Source organism: Xenopus laevis, chromosome 1L (genome assembly GCF_017654675.1).
Source record: "Xenopus laevis strain J_2021 chromosome 1L, Xenopus_laevis_v10.1, whole genome shotgun sequence".
Taxonomy (NCBI): domain Eukaryota; kingdom Metazoa; phylum Chordata; class Amphibia; order Anura; family Pipidae; genus Xenopus; species Xenopus laevis.
Window position 1 is genome coordinate 210,916,242 of NC_054371.1, and position 19,085 is coordinate 210,935,326.

The following is a 19,085-nucleotide window of genomic DNA, read 5'->3' on the forward strand; positions in this document are numbered from 1 at the left end:
TCTTTCACTGCTGATAGATTTATGCTTTTGTTTTTTTTATTTTTGCTACTATGTTTCTGTGTCTATTAATTAATTCTTTTATGTTTACCTCCCTATAGGGGAAGATTTACTAAATGGTAAATTTGAATTTTCAAGCAGTTTTTTTGGTCAAAACTCACATTTTCCAGTTGGAAAAAAGCCTGCTGAATTCATGTAGGAGTCAATGGCAGAGGTCAGTTGTACTATTTAAAGATGTTAATAGCCTTCCTGACATTCGGGGGGGGGGGTTTGGAAGAAAGCTCAATTCAAGTTCCATTCGAATTAGATTCAAGTTTTCGGGTCGGTAATATCTGTTAGAATTTTAGACGTTTGAGTTTTTTCTTAAATAAAATACCATTTGAGTTTCAAGGTGATTTGAGGTCATTCAAGATAAAAATAACTCTACCACTCGACCATTGATAAATAACCCCTTTGTGCTTGTAACCCCTTATTTACACTTAAAAGGGATGTTCATTAGTGATGGGCGAATTTATTCGCCAGGCGTGAAATCACATAAATAAAATAAATTCGCAAAATTCGCAAAATTGCCGGGAAAATTCTGATGCCGGCGACAATTCTAGGCACCCATTGACTTTAATGGGCGTCAGAATTGCAACCAGCGTGAAAATTGTTGCCGGCGTCAAAAATATTTAGACGCCGGCGGCAAAATTCACGATTCGTGAATTTTTCTCAGTTTCACGAATTTCACAGGGAAATTCGCAAATTTTTCGGCGAAGCGAAACAGGAGAAATTCGCCCAAAACTAATGTTCATCTGAAAAGAAAAGTTGGAACTTGATCAGCCATGGCCAAACTTGGTTTTTAAAAGTTATACAACATATCTAAAACCAGTGGCGTAACTACCGGGGGAGCAGGGGGTGCGATTGGGCCAGGGCCCGCACCCCCTCAGGGCCCCCCGGCAGCTCGCGCCACTCTGCTCTAATGCGGCCGTTTCCGGCCGTACGGAGGGGGGCGGGGCCCGGCTGCAAGTCCCACACCAGGGCCCGCCCCCCCTATCAGTCCTTCATTTTCACTGTTTTCCTCTGAGCCGGGAGAATGAAATCCCTGCTTTTGACCCTGCCCACTGAATGATGTTCAGTGATGCAGAGCTGGTGCCATTGCTCCTTTATATGTATGTGATTGATTGCCTTAATTGTGCCAGCCATTTGAATCAAAGACATGCAATTTAACCAAAATGGAAGGGGCATGTGCAGTAGTATTTCATGTTTTTTTTTGTTTTTTTTTGTCACCCGGCAGTTGTTAGGCTCAGGAAACCTAGTGCTTTGGAAATCAGAGTCATTTCAGAACTGGCAAATAGAAGTTTAAGTGGCAGGTATGCTGAGAAAGCTTCCTTTTTTGAAAACCATAATCAATACAAAATCTTTTTAACGGACGGAAATTGTGACATTTGTCAAAATCTGGATCTGGTTGTGAACCTTTCAGCTCACCATCATATCCAGCAGCAGCAAACTTGTACAAAAGAGAAATTCTGCTCTACTTTTAATTAAACTAATGTGGGTTAAAAATGCTGTTAAAAAAACACTTGCTAAAACTTTTTTGAGCAGAACACTGGCTTTTGACCCCTGTGTGTGCATTAGGCAAAGGATTCACATTAATATGGAAATTGAGCTGACTGAGTCATAATGAACCCCAATCACCCCGATATGCACATTGCACAATCATTGCCTTCTTATTTTACTTTTAGCTGTTTAACTTTGTAAGAAATAACTCAAATACAAAGAAGACTGTTTAAACCATGTTTTTTTTTAATACAATGGTGTTGAGAGAAATATCATATCTCGTGTATTTTGTTTGTACATATAACAATTAAAGTAAGAAGAATTACAGTAAGTGCCAGTTTGGTTTATTGTAAATTGAAGCACAGGTATCTGCAAGGAGTTTGTCCTCCAGGTACTCTGGTTTCTTTCTGCACTCTAAAAACAGATTGATTGGCTACTGAAATGAATCCCATTACATATATTAGATTAGTTATTAGATTAGTAACCAAGTACACCCCATGATGTAACCTTCGGTCTGCACATGACGTCCTTCTATCTTCCTCACTCATTACTTCTTCTCACTCCCTCATCTAGGAATTTTCATGTGCTGCATCCATCCTCTGGAACTCTCTTCTCCATCATATTAGACACTCTTAGAATCTCCAGGCTTTTAGGGTCAGGGCACACGTTCAGATTTGGGGAGATTAGTCACCCAGCGACAAATCTTCTCTTCTTCGGGGAGACTAATCTCGCCAAACTGCCTCCCACCAGCTAGAATGTAAATCGGTGGTGGGATGGCACTCGGAATGCAAAGTTTCTTTGTGAGGCAGCGTTGGGCGACTTTGGAAAATGAAGCAATTAGCGCACATTAGTCGCCCAGTGACAAATCTCCTGCTCCGACGACTAATCTCCCGGAAATGCCTTACCGCCAGTAAGAATGTGAATCGCCGGCAGGATGGCATATGGATAGCTTCGGTTTTCCAAAGTCTTCTGAAGTTTCCTCATGAGGCAACTTCGGGTGACTTTGGAAAACTAAGAGGTCCGAATGCCATCCCATCTGTGATTCACATTCTTGCCAGTGGGAAGGAATTTCAGGGAGATTAGTCACCCGAAGAAGAGAAGATTTGTCGCTGGGTGACTAATCTCTTCCCCAAATCTTCACATGTGCCACCAACCCACCACTCTAAGCAGAACACAGGGAAGGGAATCTGAGTGCAGCATGCACCTTGTGATGGGTGCAAGGCGCAACCCTGCAGATGCAGTGCAGCCCTGTGCTTAAAATTTGCCACAAGGCAGGAGATAAGAATAGGGTCCCCCTGAAACCTTTGCCTAACTCCACTCATAAATTTACACATGAAAGGAGACTAGCTAGAGGACGCTTATGTGCCAGTACTGTATTCAACAAGGAGGTACAAGCCTTTGTGCTCCATTCAGGAGCACAAAGACCTGCACCTATGAACACTCCAAATGTACTTTTTCAGTCTGAAAAATATGGCAGTTTATAACTTGCTAGTAGATCCCTGGAACTGCCACCATGACAATGATATTCCATGTCCAAACTTGCAGTAACTCCAGGGTCCCATTGGGCAAGTGCTGTTGTGCATAATTATTAAGGGTATTCTGGGTGGGTATATTGGCACTGGCTGCACATTACTAGGAGCTTGAATGAGCACACTTACTTTTGGAATGACTCACTGCATGCTCAACTGAGTAAATTTTAGTGCTTTGCACTTGTGGTGGTAAATGAGGCTTTGTATGTTTTGCCCTGCTGGAAGCTAGTTGGGGTACTGTGAGACAGGCCTTAGGTTGGAAAGTCCTACTATATACTGTATACATAATTGGCCGCTGGATAGTGGGGTTAAGATGGGATAGTAAAAAGATTTTATAAAATAATTGTAAATTACAGGAAAATCTTGTAAATCCCCAAATCACATGTAGAAGCTTTTGGTGGAATTTTCTGTGAATTTGTGCTTACTTTTTTCTTGAGAATATAGGCCAAATAACACCTTTGTATTGTGTGTGTGTGTGTGTTTTTACATGCAATAATAAAGGATGCTTCTAAAAAGATATTCCTTTGATAATGCAAAGCCTCCCCCCCCATCAAGTAATGGTTTGTACTTTCCTGTTGATGTATTGCTTCAGTCTTGTTTTTTGAGCACCATGGAAATAGAAACTTATAGTTAATTGATTTATTTGCGATGATTCCTGCTCGTAGGGAAGATACTTTGAAGTTGATTGATCACTGCAACAAGCTTTAGATTTCATACCACAACAAAGCTTTTTGTGCTAATGAACAGCAGGACAATAAAGCTGCAGGGCATGGTGTTTCCCATCCCATTAAAGCGAGGATTTGCAACTTAAGAATGAGGGACACGCTTTGTGTGCTTAGGAGAAGCTAACATAATGAACTATTTCTCTTAATGGCAGATTATGCCTCTTTCTATTTCCTGGAGTGAAGGCCTTGCAAATTGATGCATCGGTCCTCGGAGGTTTTCAGAGAGGCATTATGGCATTTTAAAATATTAATATGAGAGTACATTTAGCTGAAAGTAGCTAGTCTGGTAGTCTCTTGTGGTTGCCTTCCAAGCCACTAGAGAGATCCTGTCTCTCAAGGCAAATGATTTGCTCTGAGTGTATCATTAAGATATACTTTTTGGGAGTTCACGTGAAAGCTTTTGCGCAGAAGTCTAGCTTTTCTATAAAAATTTCAGCATACCATGCAATTTTTGATCTTCAGTAGTTTAGTCGGCAGTACAGCGAGAGATAGTAAGATGTATATACGCAACCTTACAGATCACTGATTATCTAGAAAGGCAATGTCATATTTTGTTTAAACATTCCACAGCAGAAAACAAAGAAGAGATGAATCAACTCAAAGAATTAAAAAAGAAAAAAACTCTTGTGCTATCTATAACTGAGAAATGAAAATAAAATTTAAAATAAATTAAAAGCGACAATAGTGTATATGTAACTTTATAAAATCTGGTTTACAATATTATTACAAAAAAAAACCAAAATGTTTAATTTTAGAGTTTAGCTATTAATGGCCTTGGAAACACAATCCAAATATTTAATTGTGCATTTCCATCATCATAATGGGCTTTACAGTAGAAGAATAAGAAACGTGTTGTAATTTTACTTGTTTTACTAGAAATGATGAAAATAATGTAGTCTTGCCTGAATGTTATGTTAATTAGCACTTAGTCTGAAAATTAATATGTAACACTGTCAAATTAGTCAATAGTTATGAAGTTTAATGATGCTTGATACTGTAAGTATATGGCAATTATGCTTTGATTGTGGGTCTGCATAATTTAAACAAATATGACTAATGTTTTGGCTTGGGAAATCCATCTCTTTACTCCAACAATTCACTGTTATTTGAATCATGGTGACATTGACAGTGACTGTGTAAATATTTCCTGTTTTCTGGTCAAGGGAAGGAGCCTATTAATAAGAAAAAAATGTGTCAAAGAAGTGGAAGAAGCAGGACAATCAGGAATAGTTGAACAAGATGGCAACAGTAACATAATAAGCTGAAGATAAGGAAGCAGGGCACTCAAACAGATCCTCAAGACCAGAGATTTTCAGTTAAAAAAATATATTTTTATTAGTGGAAAAATTAAAAACATAGCTGCATCTCCATCCACCCTTGCATTTTGCACCTTTCAGGGTGCTTAGTCACATGACTAAGCACCCTGAAAGGCGCGAAATGCGCAGTGTGGTGCACCCGGACCACTTTCACTGTTTGGTGAGTTACTTTACATTTAATTCTGGAGCACCTTGTCCTCCCCTAATCATTTGAACATAATAAGCTGGCCATGCATGGGCCCTCCAAACTCTGGTCATACACAGGCCATTTAGAAGGTCCTGTATGATCCATATTTGACCAAATAAATTGGTCATCCCTCTTCCGTGTCTCCGAAGGCCGTCATAATGATCCAATCATTGGCACAAGGGCCAAAACCTCAGCATTCTTAGGGTGGATTTCTGTTTCCAGCGCCCCTAGGCCAGCCATGGTCTTTCTGCTCTGCCCCCTTTCCCCTGTGCGGAAGTGCGCACGCATGCGTGCACACTCCCCCCCCCCCCATGCAGATGTGTGCCCTTGCTATCTGCACCGATGACTGCATGCGTCCGGTAAATAACTTAGAAATTTGCCATGCATGGAGTCCTCGGTGCATTGGTAGATGGTGCGGCCTCAAATCGTGCTGCCCTAGGCCCGGGCCTTTGTGGCCTCGCCACAAATACTGGATTCTGGCTAACAGGTCCCATACCTGTATTTTCTAAATTCATATATAAACAGAAATATGAAAGTCTAACCATCCAATCATTTAGGAGGTAAATATTGATATTTAATTCTCTTACATTTTAACGAATACTGTTGTGCCAAAATTAGATCTAAACTTTTGTCACCATTCTTTTTTTTTTTGTAACTTACATTTTTATTAATTTTCAGAATAAACAAGTAGACAAAACAGATTATGAGGTACATCAGCATTACATAGTTGTCACCATTCTTTATATTTATTATCTACCTTTTATTTGTAGGTATGGGCAGTATTGAAGGGGACGCAAATGTTGCAGTTCAGAAGGGCTTCTAAAGGGAAGGTACAAAATACTTTAAACTTTAGTTTTGTTCTAGTTTTAACCTTTTGATAATTTGCTTCTTTTTTGGAAACCATTATAGAACCAGAACTGGTAGGTTATTGTTCAATATCTGAAATACCTTTCTTTTTATAGACCCTTGGAAAAATACATTGTTTGTAACACAATGTCAAATTATTACATCAAAAGCAGTTGCCAGAAACTGAAATATCACCTTAAAGCTTTTTGTTTAATTAACAACAAAAACATTTTTCTTCCTTTGTTTTTTAAAGTGAATATTAAACAATCAGATGAAAGACAGTCCTATCAAACTGTCATTTCATAGATTTCCTTTCCACTCCACCATAATGTGGTTTTTAGTGCTCTTTATGACTGTCAGTAAAATAGGGACAACAGGACAATTACTCATTTGTACAAATTGTACACTGTAAGTGCCATGATGTTTCCAACCATCATAAAAGGCAGCTTAAGAAAGATAAATATGGAGGATATATCCCAAGTACCAACCTTGTGCCATAATGAAGCAGTGACTAAGTGGTCTGTGATCATAATCATGAAAACCCTCATCTCAGATACACTTCAAATGTTCCAGCATTTATCATTTTAAAGGAATTCTGCTTTTGTGTTGTGTGTGTGTTGGTGGGAATGCTGTAGTCAACTGAATAAATAGATAAATTTAAGGGCATCCCAATCCCAACTTTTAGTATGATGTAGCCAGGATATTGTTAGTCTTGCTATTTTTGAACCATGTGTCCTTCTCCCTGGGCTGAAATGTAAAAATGCTCCAAGCAGCCAAGAAATAAATTAATTGCTTGAATATGTATTATTGTAATCAATTTTAACCACACAAACTATGCAAATGGTTGCTAGACCCTAGATCGGTGGTCTCTGTGGGGCTTGCTTCTATCAAGGGGTACAAATTAGTATTAGTTAAAAGGGGATCAGCCCCAATTAGGGTGAACTGCGAATATAAAAGATTATTTACTATCCTGAATATTGTGACTGTTGTCATGTATCTATATGAGGGGAGCCTCATCCTAATGTTTGATCATAACCAGTAAACTATCCCCCCCAAAAGCCTGAAACCTACATAAATAGGTTACATTTTAAGCTGCTAAACAAATTAAATAATTAAAAAGTTCACTCAATAACAATTTAGATGATTTCAAATACAGATATGGGATCTGCTATCCAAGAAACCTGTTACCCATAAAGTTCCAAATTAAGGAAGTCTGTCTCATATAGACTCCATTTTATCAAAATAATATAAAAAATCTCTGTAATAATAAAACAGTATCTTATACTTGATCCCAACTAAAGTATAATTAATCCTTATTGGAAGCAAAATCAGCCTATTGGGTTTATTTAATGTTTACATGATTTTCTAGTAGACTTTAGGTATCAAGATACAAATTTGAAAAGAGAGATCCATTTCCAGGAAAACCCAAGCATTCTGGATAACAGGTCCCATACCTGTATACAACAATCCCTTAGTCTAAATCAGTGATCCCCAACCAGTGGTTCAGGATCAACATGTTGCTCACCAACCCCTTGGATGTTGCTTCCAGTAGCCTCAAAGCAGGTGCTTCTTTTTGAATTCCTAGCTTGGAAGTAAGTTTTAGTTGCATAAAAACCAGATGTACTGCCAAACAGACCCTCATGTGGACTGCCAGTCCACATAGGGGCCATCAAATAGCCAATTGGGTATCCCCTAGGAACAGCGGCGATGCTTGCCTCTTTGCTGCCTGAGGTGGCCTTCCTTTGCCGCCCCACCCCTCCTCATGGCGCTCACCTTTTAAGCACTGGAGGGGGTCGGGCGGTGCGCGTCGCTAGTGCAGAGAGCTCAATTGCTCTCCCTGCACTAGAAGAGCCAAATTTCCGGGTTGAAAAACGGAAATTCGTCTCTTAGTTACCAGGAGCGGCATTTTTGCCGCCCCTGGCAACCAGGGGGGCGCTGCCGTCTGAGGCGAGTGGCTCAACTCGCCTTATTGGTTGAGCGCCCCTGCCTAGGAACTTTTTCATGCTTGTGTTGCTCCCCAACTTTTTTATATTTGAATGTGGCTCACTGATAAAAAAAAGGTTGGGGATCCCTGGTCTAAATGAAAAATCCTGTAGGATCACTGATAAAAAAAAGGTTGGGGATCCCTGGTCTAAATGAAAAATCCTGTAGGATCAATAACTTCTGCCTTCAACAGCAGTAAACAGTCAGATTCAATTCACTGAGAAGAAGTTATCTCATGGCTTATCACGTGAAAAATCATGGACGAGATTCAATTCGTGCAGAAAAAACTTTTTTCCAAAATTATTTTCAGGTTTTTCTATAAAGTTTTCATGTGATAAACCTTGAGATAAGTTTTTCTGAATTGAATTGCATCTCAGATTGAATCCCGTTCATTTACCTTCTCTGGAACAATCTAATATAAAATTCCCACCTGTGGTCGCTTCACATTCAAGTGAAAAGCATGTTTCTCACATCCCACTAAATTGCCATTATTAACATCAATCCATCATGGACTGTTCAGGCAGAACATGATCCAAATGTCTTAAAAATATTATAGCTTTGCTTCCTCTACAGGAAATGTGAATAAATGTATGAATAAAATTTTAAAATCTGTATTTCCCCTTAAACACACTCAGAATGGCAGTTAAAGCCAGATAAATTACAGTAGCCTGTAAGATAGCTTATCCTTCAGATAATAAATAGCCACATACAACTTTTTGTCATTGTTGTCTTTTATTTATGGAGCTACTGTTTTACCTTTACTTAAGAGAAGAAACTACACAAAATTCCAGTGTCAAAGGGTCTTTAAATAGGTGTCTGGCCATTGTCTTTGCACATAATCTGTCTACTTGGCAAGAATAGTTAAAAGTGTGAAAAACATTTGGTGATCGCATTAACGCTTAATACCTAAAAAAAGATAAAAAAAATAAGCTCTGAATTATTTTTTAAGGTCTAAAAAAAAGCTAGTTTTCACACATTTTTTTGATTTTGTAATTTTTAATTTGCCCCTTGGGAAAGTGCAGTGAATGTCCCAGCACTTTTATTGTCTGAAGTTAGTACAGTTTATGGTTGCATTGTTCCATAATTCTTCATACAATTTGTTTTTAATGAGCGCAGTGGCAATGAAAAACTAGTAAGACTAAGGAAAAAAGAATAAAAACACATTTTGTCAGCTTGTGACAATGGACAAAACATATATCTTTCGACTCTACAATTCTTCTTAATTATCATTTCCTTAAAACACTTTTAGCAAGTTTCCTTGTGCTTCCCATTTGGTAGAAACCTTTAATGAAATTTTACGTGTCATTGGTTAATTTTTATTTTTTTCCTACCATGTTCCTAAATTCTTCCTCCTGGCTCCTAGACCCCAGCCAAATTTCAACAACCCCCTAGTATACTAAGCATCACTGCACAACACTTCTCCCCATACCCTATTCATGTTGGAGCAGAAACAAGTCACCATAAGGTGCAGAGTTATCAGAACTGGATTTTATTTTTTTAAAAATTGAAAATCCAAATCAGTACTTACTGTATTTATAATAAACCTTGAAAATAGAAAACATGATCACCTAAAACATCACATTCTACCCTTCATTTTTAATCACTCATTTTCAGTCTACCATATTTTAAATTAAATTCGAATTAATAAAAATAGCTTTGAATTTTGAAAATGCAACTCCCGTTCAGTTCTTCATCAACTTGCCAGGCTTTAGATGGCAAAACCCATGGTTTAAACTCAAATTTTAATTCTGATAAATCTGCCTCTGCATATAGTAGTAGGGGTATGCTCCTATCTCCTTAATGTTCTTTTCCTTCCCCTGGGACAGGGGAATTTAATGGAAATGTTGCAATTAAAAAGTGGAATAAAAATAATTAGGCTCAATTTCAAATATAAAGTATGTAATGTCTCCTACAAAATATTACTCTAGTAAAAGGTGAATTTCTCATTTATCAATTTAAAAAAAGCACAAAATAAAGGATTCAGGAAGTTTTGGAAGCACCTTGAAAAGCTTAAAAACAATAGGTGGATTTATCAGCTGATTTTGTATATCAAAAATTTGCATTTTAGAACTAAGTCTCAGAAACCTGCATCAAATAAATACTTTTAAGGGTACAGATTCATGCAAATAATAATTTATAGTTCCTTAATGGAGCTACATCTCATTTTAGTATATAAATAATAATGTTCTGAGTTCACCAACCTGCCCTGCCATCTGCCCTACTCTACCTGCCCTCCCCAACTTTCCAGTAATTCTTAATCATGAGTGTTTATTAAAAGTCTATTGAAAAGTGAACAAATCAAGTGATGGTGGGCCAATCTGTGTAGTTTCGCCAAAAAATTCGCGAATTAACTGGAAAATTTGCAAAACGCATTGAAGTCAATGGGCGTCAAAATTATTTTGACGCATGACAATTGTGACGCGAACAACAATTTTTATACGTGTGACTATTATGTCCAAATGCATTAAAGTCAACGGGCGTCCAAATCATTTTGACGCATGACAATTTTTATGCACACACAAAACAATTGTATTTTCACCAGTGAATTCTCACCACAGTTGGAGCGAAACGCGGAAATTTGCCGAAAATCCTTGCCTGCCGTATTTATTCGCCCATCACTAAACAAATCCTCACCTTCTTGTTACCACTATTATTTTATTACTGAAAGGCGCATATGTTAAGAAAGTCCTATTGTGCCCCAGTTCTGAATCCCTATCCCCATCTCCAATATGCATTTATGTATTTAACTATTAAAGGAAAAGGAAAGTCATCCTGCACTTGGGGGTGCAAAATGTTAGGCACCCCCAAGTGATTGTATTGACTTACCTGAAACCCCGGGCCGGTGCTCTTATCAGCAGAAAACTGCACCAGTCCGAGGTTATACCAGTGAGCACCACAGAGCGATCCTCTTCCAGATTCTTACTTCTTCAAATTTCCTGGGGAAAACGCACGCACAGTTGAACGAAATAGCCAACTTTTTAGTTAAAGTTCAGCTTTTCATTCTACTGCGTATGCGCAGCTGTGCGAAGGAAAAAGGAGGACGGAAGAGGATCGCTCCATGGTGCTCACTGGTATAACCCCGGGTCGGTGCAGTTTTCTGCTGATAGGAGCACCTGCCTGAGGTTTCAGGTAAGTCAATACAATCACTTGGGGGTGCCTAACATTTGGTACCCCTAAGTACATGAAGACTTTCCTTCTCCTTTAATGGTTAAATTCATAAATGCATAAATACATTCCAAAAGCAGAATTCCAGCTTTTCTTGTAGGATATGGCTGCTCTAGTTCCATCGGTTAAAGGAATATTGAAAGAACAGGATGAATGTTACATTGACATTAGAGTGTAAATAATTTATGGCTTCGAACATATACCCTTTCAGATAGAAACGTGGACATTTTAGCACACACATGAATAACAGTCTAGAACAACTTTCAGTATTTGGATTTTTCTGCTTGATTATTTATTAATCGTTCATGTTTTTTTCTGCCCTTGTGTGATCTGTGTGGTTTCTTTGGTGTATATTTATAGTCACTTAAAGGAATAGTTCAGTGTGAAAATAAAAACTGGGTAAAGAGATAGGCTGTGCAAAATAAAAAATGTTTCTAATATAGTTAGTTAGCCAAATATGTAATATATAAAGGCTGGAGTGACTGGATGTCTAATAAAACAGCCAGAATCCAACTTCCTGCTTTTCAGCTCTATAACTCTGAGTTAGTCAGCGACTTGAAGGGGGGCCACATGGTACATTTCTGTTCAGTGAGTTTGTAATTGATCCTCAGCATTCAGCTCAGATTCAAAAGCAACAGATATGACCCATGTGGCCCCCCCTCAAGTCTCTGATTGGTTACTGCCTGGTAACCAGGGTAACCAGTCAGTGTAAACCAAGAGAGCTGAAAAGCAGCAAGTAGTGTCCTGACTGACTGATGTTACACATCAAATCACTCCAGCCTTTATACATTAAATTTTTGACTAACTAACTATATTAGAAACATTTTTTATTTTGAACAGCCTATCTATTTACACAGTTTTTATTTTTACACTGAACAATTCCTTTAAAAGGACGTACAGCAGATAGAGAGGTATTACTCATGAGTGCTGACTTCGTAGCGAAACCTTCTACTAGAATAAGTGTCTCCCATAGGCAGCAAGTCTCCCATTCAGGTTAATGTGAAAGCACTGCCATCAAAGAAGTGTTTTTTTCCCTGTAAGGGAAATGGCAATTGATATGTTCTACAGTATATGCCATCCCTATAGGTTTAGGTTAATTTAAATATTAATTACACAAAACCTATTCTTTTGTGAAACATCACACACTTATTCAAATCAATGTGAAATGTTACACCCCAAGAAATAATTATAAAAGTTGTATTTTAAATGCTTTCCTTGCCTCTCTCTCTCTCCTTCAAAAGTTTGGGAGTAAAGTATTGAGAATTTCCCTTGAATTATGACATTACCCTTATCTTGTATGTGTGTGGTTCTCATCAACATCCCTAGAGGGGTCACATTTAGAGGAAGATGGATCGTGTATATCAGAAGATAAGTCAGAGTAGGTTCAGCAATTACTCCTTGTCCCTTTCCTAGGGGGTAAAAGACACAAGCTGTCTTTGGGAACCATGTTTAAACATAGTGAATACAAGTCCTTACCTAGGGCCCTTCCCCCCTACTTTGGGATGGGTAGCATTTATAAAATAGCAAATCTAAACAGAAGTAAGAAGGACCTGTGGCCTCTCTAACTTCAAGATCTGTCAGTACCGCTCAGAGTTACAGACAGTTTGGAATTTTGGTCTAAGAGACCAATTGCAGTTTTGAGCGATTATTTGACAATCTGTTCAATCTGTCTCATATTTCTGTTGTTCTCCTTTGCAGACTTTAATCATATAGATCAGGTTTCTGACTGTTTGGGGCCAGTGATGGGCAAAATGTGTCCTGTTTCCCTTTGCCGAAAAATTAGCGAATTTCCCACGAAATTTGCGAAATGAAAAAAATAAGTGAATTTTGACACCCGTGTCAATGGTCATCTGAATAATGCTGTTGCGTGACAGTTTTAATGCCGCTGTCGAGTTTATGCTGCCGAATTTTCACCACAGTTTCGTGAATTTATTCGCTGGGGGCGAAACTCGAAAATTTGCCGCAAATTCATGCCTGCCGAATTTATTCACCCATCAATGGGGCCCTTCAATGGCAGAAATAGTTAAATACAAGAGACTTCAAATAGATTTGGACGTGCCTTTGGAAGTAGTGGTGTAACTAGTTGTTACTGGACCCCACAGCAAAATATTTTTAGGGCCCCCAAAATAACCAGAGGTTGTAATTCTATATATTGAAATTACTCATTAATTAGGGCCCTCATGGGGCCCCTTATATCTCCTGCACCCCTCATAGTTAAACCCTGATTGGAAAAATCATGACATATTTGAAAAGTTTATTGAAAATAGTAAAGATACAAAATCCTTAATAGGTTTCCCAGAAATATATTAGAATCTAAAATGAAATTTAAAAAAAAACAAACATCTTTTCTCCCCCAGATCTCTCTGATTTATGGTATGACTTCATATTTGACTGTAGGCCCATCGCAGCCTAAGAGGTTTTGAAGTATTGTGCTAATTGGATTAATATGTAGTTCCATCCTGTTATGATGCACTTTGCCTTCTGCATGTTAAGTTGGAAATGGAGAGTGCATTAAATTGTGTTTAAATGTTGCATATCAAAGCAGCCTATTATTCTAAACAGACAGCCACTTTAACACGCAAAGGGTTATTGTTTACTTGCTAATGATAATTGTAGCATAATTTATTTTTAATGGCTCTTAGCTAGTGAACACATGCAATATTATATAATATTATGACATAATTAACCTAAATATTTTCTACCATATAAAACACTAGATATTTTTTTTGCCAACATATTTTTCATTGACACTTTGACATAAAGTAAAATAAGATTATATAGCGACACTATTGTATTTCCTTCTATTTGCTTGATAAGCTTGATAACACAACCCAGCAATCATTCCTGCTATATAGGCCCTGTATGCCTAGGAACATGCCAATGATATAAGAACATACCATATGGATGGCAACCCATTTCCCCTTTTGGATTAGTCCAAACATGAACAAATCTCTGCAGTGTCTATGGGACCGATTTACTAATGTTCATATTTTTTTTCTTATCCAAAATCGATTTTTTAGAGCTAATAATTGTGAATTTAAATTATTACTATACTATAAAGTAAGGGGGCTATTTATCAAAGGTCGCATTTTAGAGTTTTTTATACCACAAATGAACTTCAATGAACTCGAATTAACTCACAATTCGAATGGTTTCTTAATTTAAAAAAAAACTTGAATGGAAAAAGCTCAGTTCTTCGAGTGCAGGATTAACAACCCAAAAACTCGAATTATTCGAGTTTGCGGCAGAAAAAAACTGCAATTGCTTGAATTGATTGAGTTTTTGGGCAAAAACCTCCAAAAATAATTTGAAACTCATGAATGCTATTAACATCTTCAAATGGTAAAAGGGACCTCTGCCATTGACTTATACATGACCTGAAGTTTTAGATGGAGCTATTTCCAGGGTCGGAGTAAAATAAATGTTGAAAAAAAATTTTTAACCCGAAAATGGATTTTTGACCAAAAAAAACCTTGAAAATTCAAATTTTCATGGAAAACACAACTCGATCCTTAATAAATCTGTCCCTAAATCTAATAAATAAGAAAAACTCGAATGCAAAGTTTCTCCATCTAAAAACCGGCAAGGTCATGCAGAAGTCAATGGGAGCTGTCCATTGCAAACAGGAAGATCTTTCTTTGCTTTGAGCCTTTAGAGGTTTTGAGGTTGAGGTGAGCCATTGGTTGTGGATCACTGGATTAGGCCAAACTGAATATTAAAAGGAGAAATCGATACTATGTACAATGGATTGTAATGTGCAGCATAACAGTGTTTTATTTACAATATTATGTCATCCCCAGTGATCAGCGTTCGGTGCAAATGTCATCATGCAGCAAGATAATATTAAGGAATATTTACTATACAAAATCTATTTAGTGAAAGAAGGGAAATTTGATAATTGTCTTTGATAGACTAGCTGACACAATCACAGACCTTAAACCTTTTGAGATCTGGTGTTTAGATCTTCACGGTAAGTTCAGAAAATAAATGCCCTACACAAGCCAGTACAGTAGACGTGGGTTGAAATTTCCCCTTCATTTTTTTCAACAAATTACAGCTAAAATGTCAAAGGTCTGCAAACCTCGAGTTGAAACAATATCAATTGAGTCGTTTCGGTCTTACATTACTCAGTAGTATTTGGAATCACCCAGAAATATTTTTGATGGAAAGGTATCATTAAATCTAATGATGGGCGAATAAATTCGCCTGGCATGAATTTGCGTGAATTCCCGCCTTTCGCCGGCGTCAATTTGCGATTTTCACGATTTTTCCGTGAAAACATTCAAAATGATTTTTTTTTAGTGAATAGTTTCAAATTGCTTGATTTTTTGTGAAAGCGTTCGAATTGCCCTATTTTTATGGGAAAATGTTTGAATTTCACAAATTTTTTGTGAATTTTCACATTTTTTGGGAACTTTCCGATTTTGCGATTTTTCGCGAACTTTTCACCGTTTCACAAATTTCGCAGAAATTTGAGAATTTTTCGGCACATCAAAACGGTAAAGATTCGCCCATCACTAATTAAATTGATGAGAAATTACAGTCCATACACCTGGTAAATCCCAAACATTGTTATGGGTTGACCAGAATTCCATTTCCCAATGCTTTCTATGTATATTACACCTTTAATAAATCTTATTTTTTTTTTTGAAAGACTGCAGGAAAGTTTCACTTTTTCTGCTTTAAAAATACATTTAATGACTATTAGTACCTTATTTAAAACTGACGTCAACATAAAAAATAAAGTAATATGCACATTAAATGTAACCTATTCCCGGCATGTATTCCAAACAAAATACACAGAAATTCTTTGTGGTTCCAGAAGCTAATTTGTAACAACTGCCAAATTACTTTCCGTAGCAATACTTCACACAGGTGTTGACGAAATGATTTTTTTAATATATCTTCAGGAAGAAAAAGAGGAATATATATATTTTTTAAGGTACGAGAAATTAATTTTACACCATGGCTAGAATGAAAACAGTGAGCCAGTCACATGACTTCAGACAAATGGTTCATTGACAGCATTGCTGCTAGTTATAGAGTTGACTACAGTACAGGCATAAACCTAGCGCTTACCTTGGCTCTGGTGCAGGCATTAGTTCTTTATGCAAACATTCCATTATGCTGAGTAATGTGGGAGACACAGGAACCAGGCAAATAAGAAGAGAATGACATATTTTAAAGAAGCTTTATAATGGCTTTCTGATGAACCCATTGTTTTCTTTCTAGAACAGCAGGATCTATGCAGGGTTGGAAGGACATTTCCATTTATCTCTTATCTTAAAAGACGAATTAATAAAGGGGTTGATAGTTCCTCGTGGATGGTTTTTAGATTTTCTTTCATATTTGGGGTTTTAGGAAATAAACATGAAAACAAAAACACTGAGTTGTGCAGTCTTTGTGTTCTCCGGAGTGTCTGAAGGTGATTCTGTCTCTAGTGCATTGCTTTATTGTTGATACACAGACAGGAAACTTTGTTTTGTTTAGTACATTACCCACTGCTGTCATAGCTAAGCTTAGGGCAAAATGTCATGTCTGTGGATCACATATAGGAAGTGCCTCTGTCACTTTCTTGCTCACTTGTCCTGGTAGTTTTTCTCCATTTGTAAATAAAAAGAGTCTTGCTACACTTTGTGATTTCATATAGAGGTATTAGGAGTAATTTACAAAGTGGACGGTGCAAGCCAACATTTTTTGCACTGTGCTCCTGCATTCCATCCTAAATTAATTTCTCAGTTTTGGAGAGCTGTGTCCCCCTCAGCAAAAACAGCATGGAACTATCTTTTGTCAATATGACATACTACTCAACATAGTTACATAGTTCCATAACATTAAACCCCTCCAAATAAAACCTAGCTTCCATACATACACACACCCCTCCATACACTGTATATACCAATATCTATACTACCTGTAGATTTTAATATCGTAATAGCCATTGATATTATGCCTGTCCAAGAAATCATCCAAGCCATTCTTATAGTCATTAACGAAATCAGCATCACAACATCAACCTGCATTCCACAACCTCACTGTCCTGACTGTGATTAACCCCCTACGTTGCTTCAAATGAAAGTTCTTTTCTTCTAGTCTAAAGGGGAGGCCTCTGGTACGGTGATCCACTTTATGGGTAAAAAGGTCCCCTACTATTTGTCTATAATGTCCTCTAATGTACTTGTAAAGTGTAATCATGTCCCTCGCAAGCGCCTCTTTTTCCCGAGAAAACAACCCCAACCTTAACAGTCTACCCTCATAATTTAAGTCTTCCATCCCTCTAACCAGTTTAGTTGCACTTAGTCTCTGCACTCTCTCCAGCTCATTTATATCCCTCTTAAGGACTGGAGCCCAGATCTGCGCTTCATACTCAAAGTGAGGCCTTACCAGGGAAGTTTACATTCCTTTCATTCCACATGGGAAAACCAGGACATTTTAGTAAGTCATTTGGCCAGTTACACCTTAATATACCCCTTCAGCATGGTCAGGTACCCAGAAAACTGTGGGTATTGGGCAGGTAACATGTATGTAAATGCAGATTTGTGTAGGGATGTGGGTAATTAGCTTAGTGAGTATACTGGTTGCAAGTTGGATCACAGGTTGTAAAACAGGCCTCTTAGACTCATTTAGACTTAGGGGCCCAGCCGCCCATTTACTTAGTACGAGTGAAGGAATAATAGTTTGAATTTCGAATGGTCGAATATGGCTACTTCGACCATCGAATGGGCACCTTCGACTATAACCTGCGACTTTGAATCGAACGATTCGAACTAAAAATCGTTCAACTATTCGAAGTACTGTCTCTTTAAAAATTTCTTCGACCCCCTAGTTCGCCACCTAAAACCTACCGAGGCCAATATCCTTCGATCAATGGATTAAAATCCTTCGAATCGTTCGATTCGTTCGAATATCGCAAAATCCTTCGACTTCAATACGCGAGTCGAAGGATTTTACTTCGACGGTCGAATATCGAGGGTTAGTTAACCCTCGATATTCGACCCTAGGTAAATGTGCCCCTTAGACTCATTATTTTGCCTTCCCCCTGTCCAGAAATGAAGCCACTTTTGGTTTTACGGTGGGTTAAGGTAAAAATATGATTTTAAGGATGGCAGTTTAGGTGGCCTATGCAGATCACTTTTCAGGAGCCCAAATCAGGACTATCACCCATTAATATGGACAACTTGGCCCCTAAATATGACAACTTGTTGAGGGTATGGATTCTCCACAACAATTACTTATACCCACCCTCCCCATTGAGTCCCTCCTGAAGAAAGAACTATAGTATGGAGAATATTATCTCAATCAATTCTTACTGCAAGGAACTTAATTATATGCAGATATGTGACCAGCTTGTTTGTTTATATAACAATGTGCACCATTAAGCTCAGACAGCAAAATAAGTGTTTTGCTGTAAACTGCCTGCACATGAGACACATTTGGGATAATCCACTAATTAGTCCATGGACTGATTGACCAGATATTGTACAATTTAGCCATCTATGTTTTGGTGTATATTGTACTGATCCACAGGCCAGCTGAACAGCTTTCCATGTAGTATCACTGTAATTCTGGGTTTCATAATGACCCCATACTTGTGCCAATATCTAGTTTTCTCTTGTCGCTAATCTAATATGGTGCAATTTTAATGGAATAACTCATTTTCAGACCACATGCAAGAGCTGAGGATCATCCAAATGGGTCAAAAATGACTAAAATGCTGTATATGCGCCAATGTCCCTGTGTGTGGCCAACTTGAGACATTGCTGGAAGCATTGAATGTAACGTTAGGGTGCCTGAACCT

General features: G+C 37.9%; 1 long non-coding RNA gene across 1 annotated transcript in view; it reads left to right on the top strand.

Moving 5' to 3' along the window:
- The window catches only part of LOC121395590, a 60,539-nt gene that overhangs the window by 12,225 nt on the left and 29,229 nt on the right, over positions 1 to 19,085 (top strand). The gene's annotated exons all lie outside the window — the stretch shown is intronic.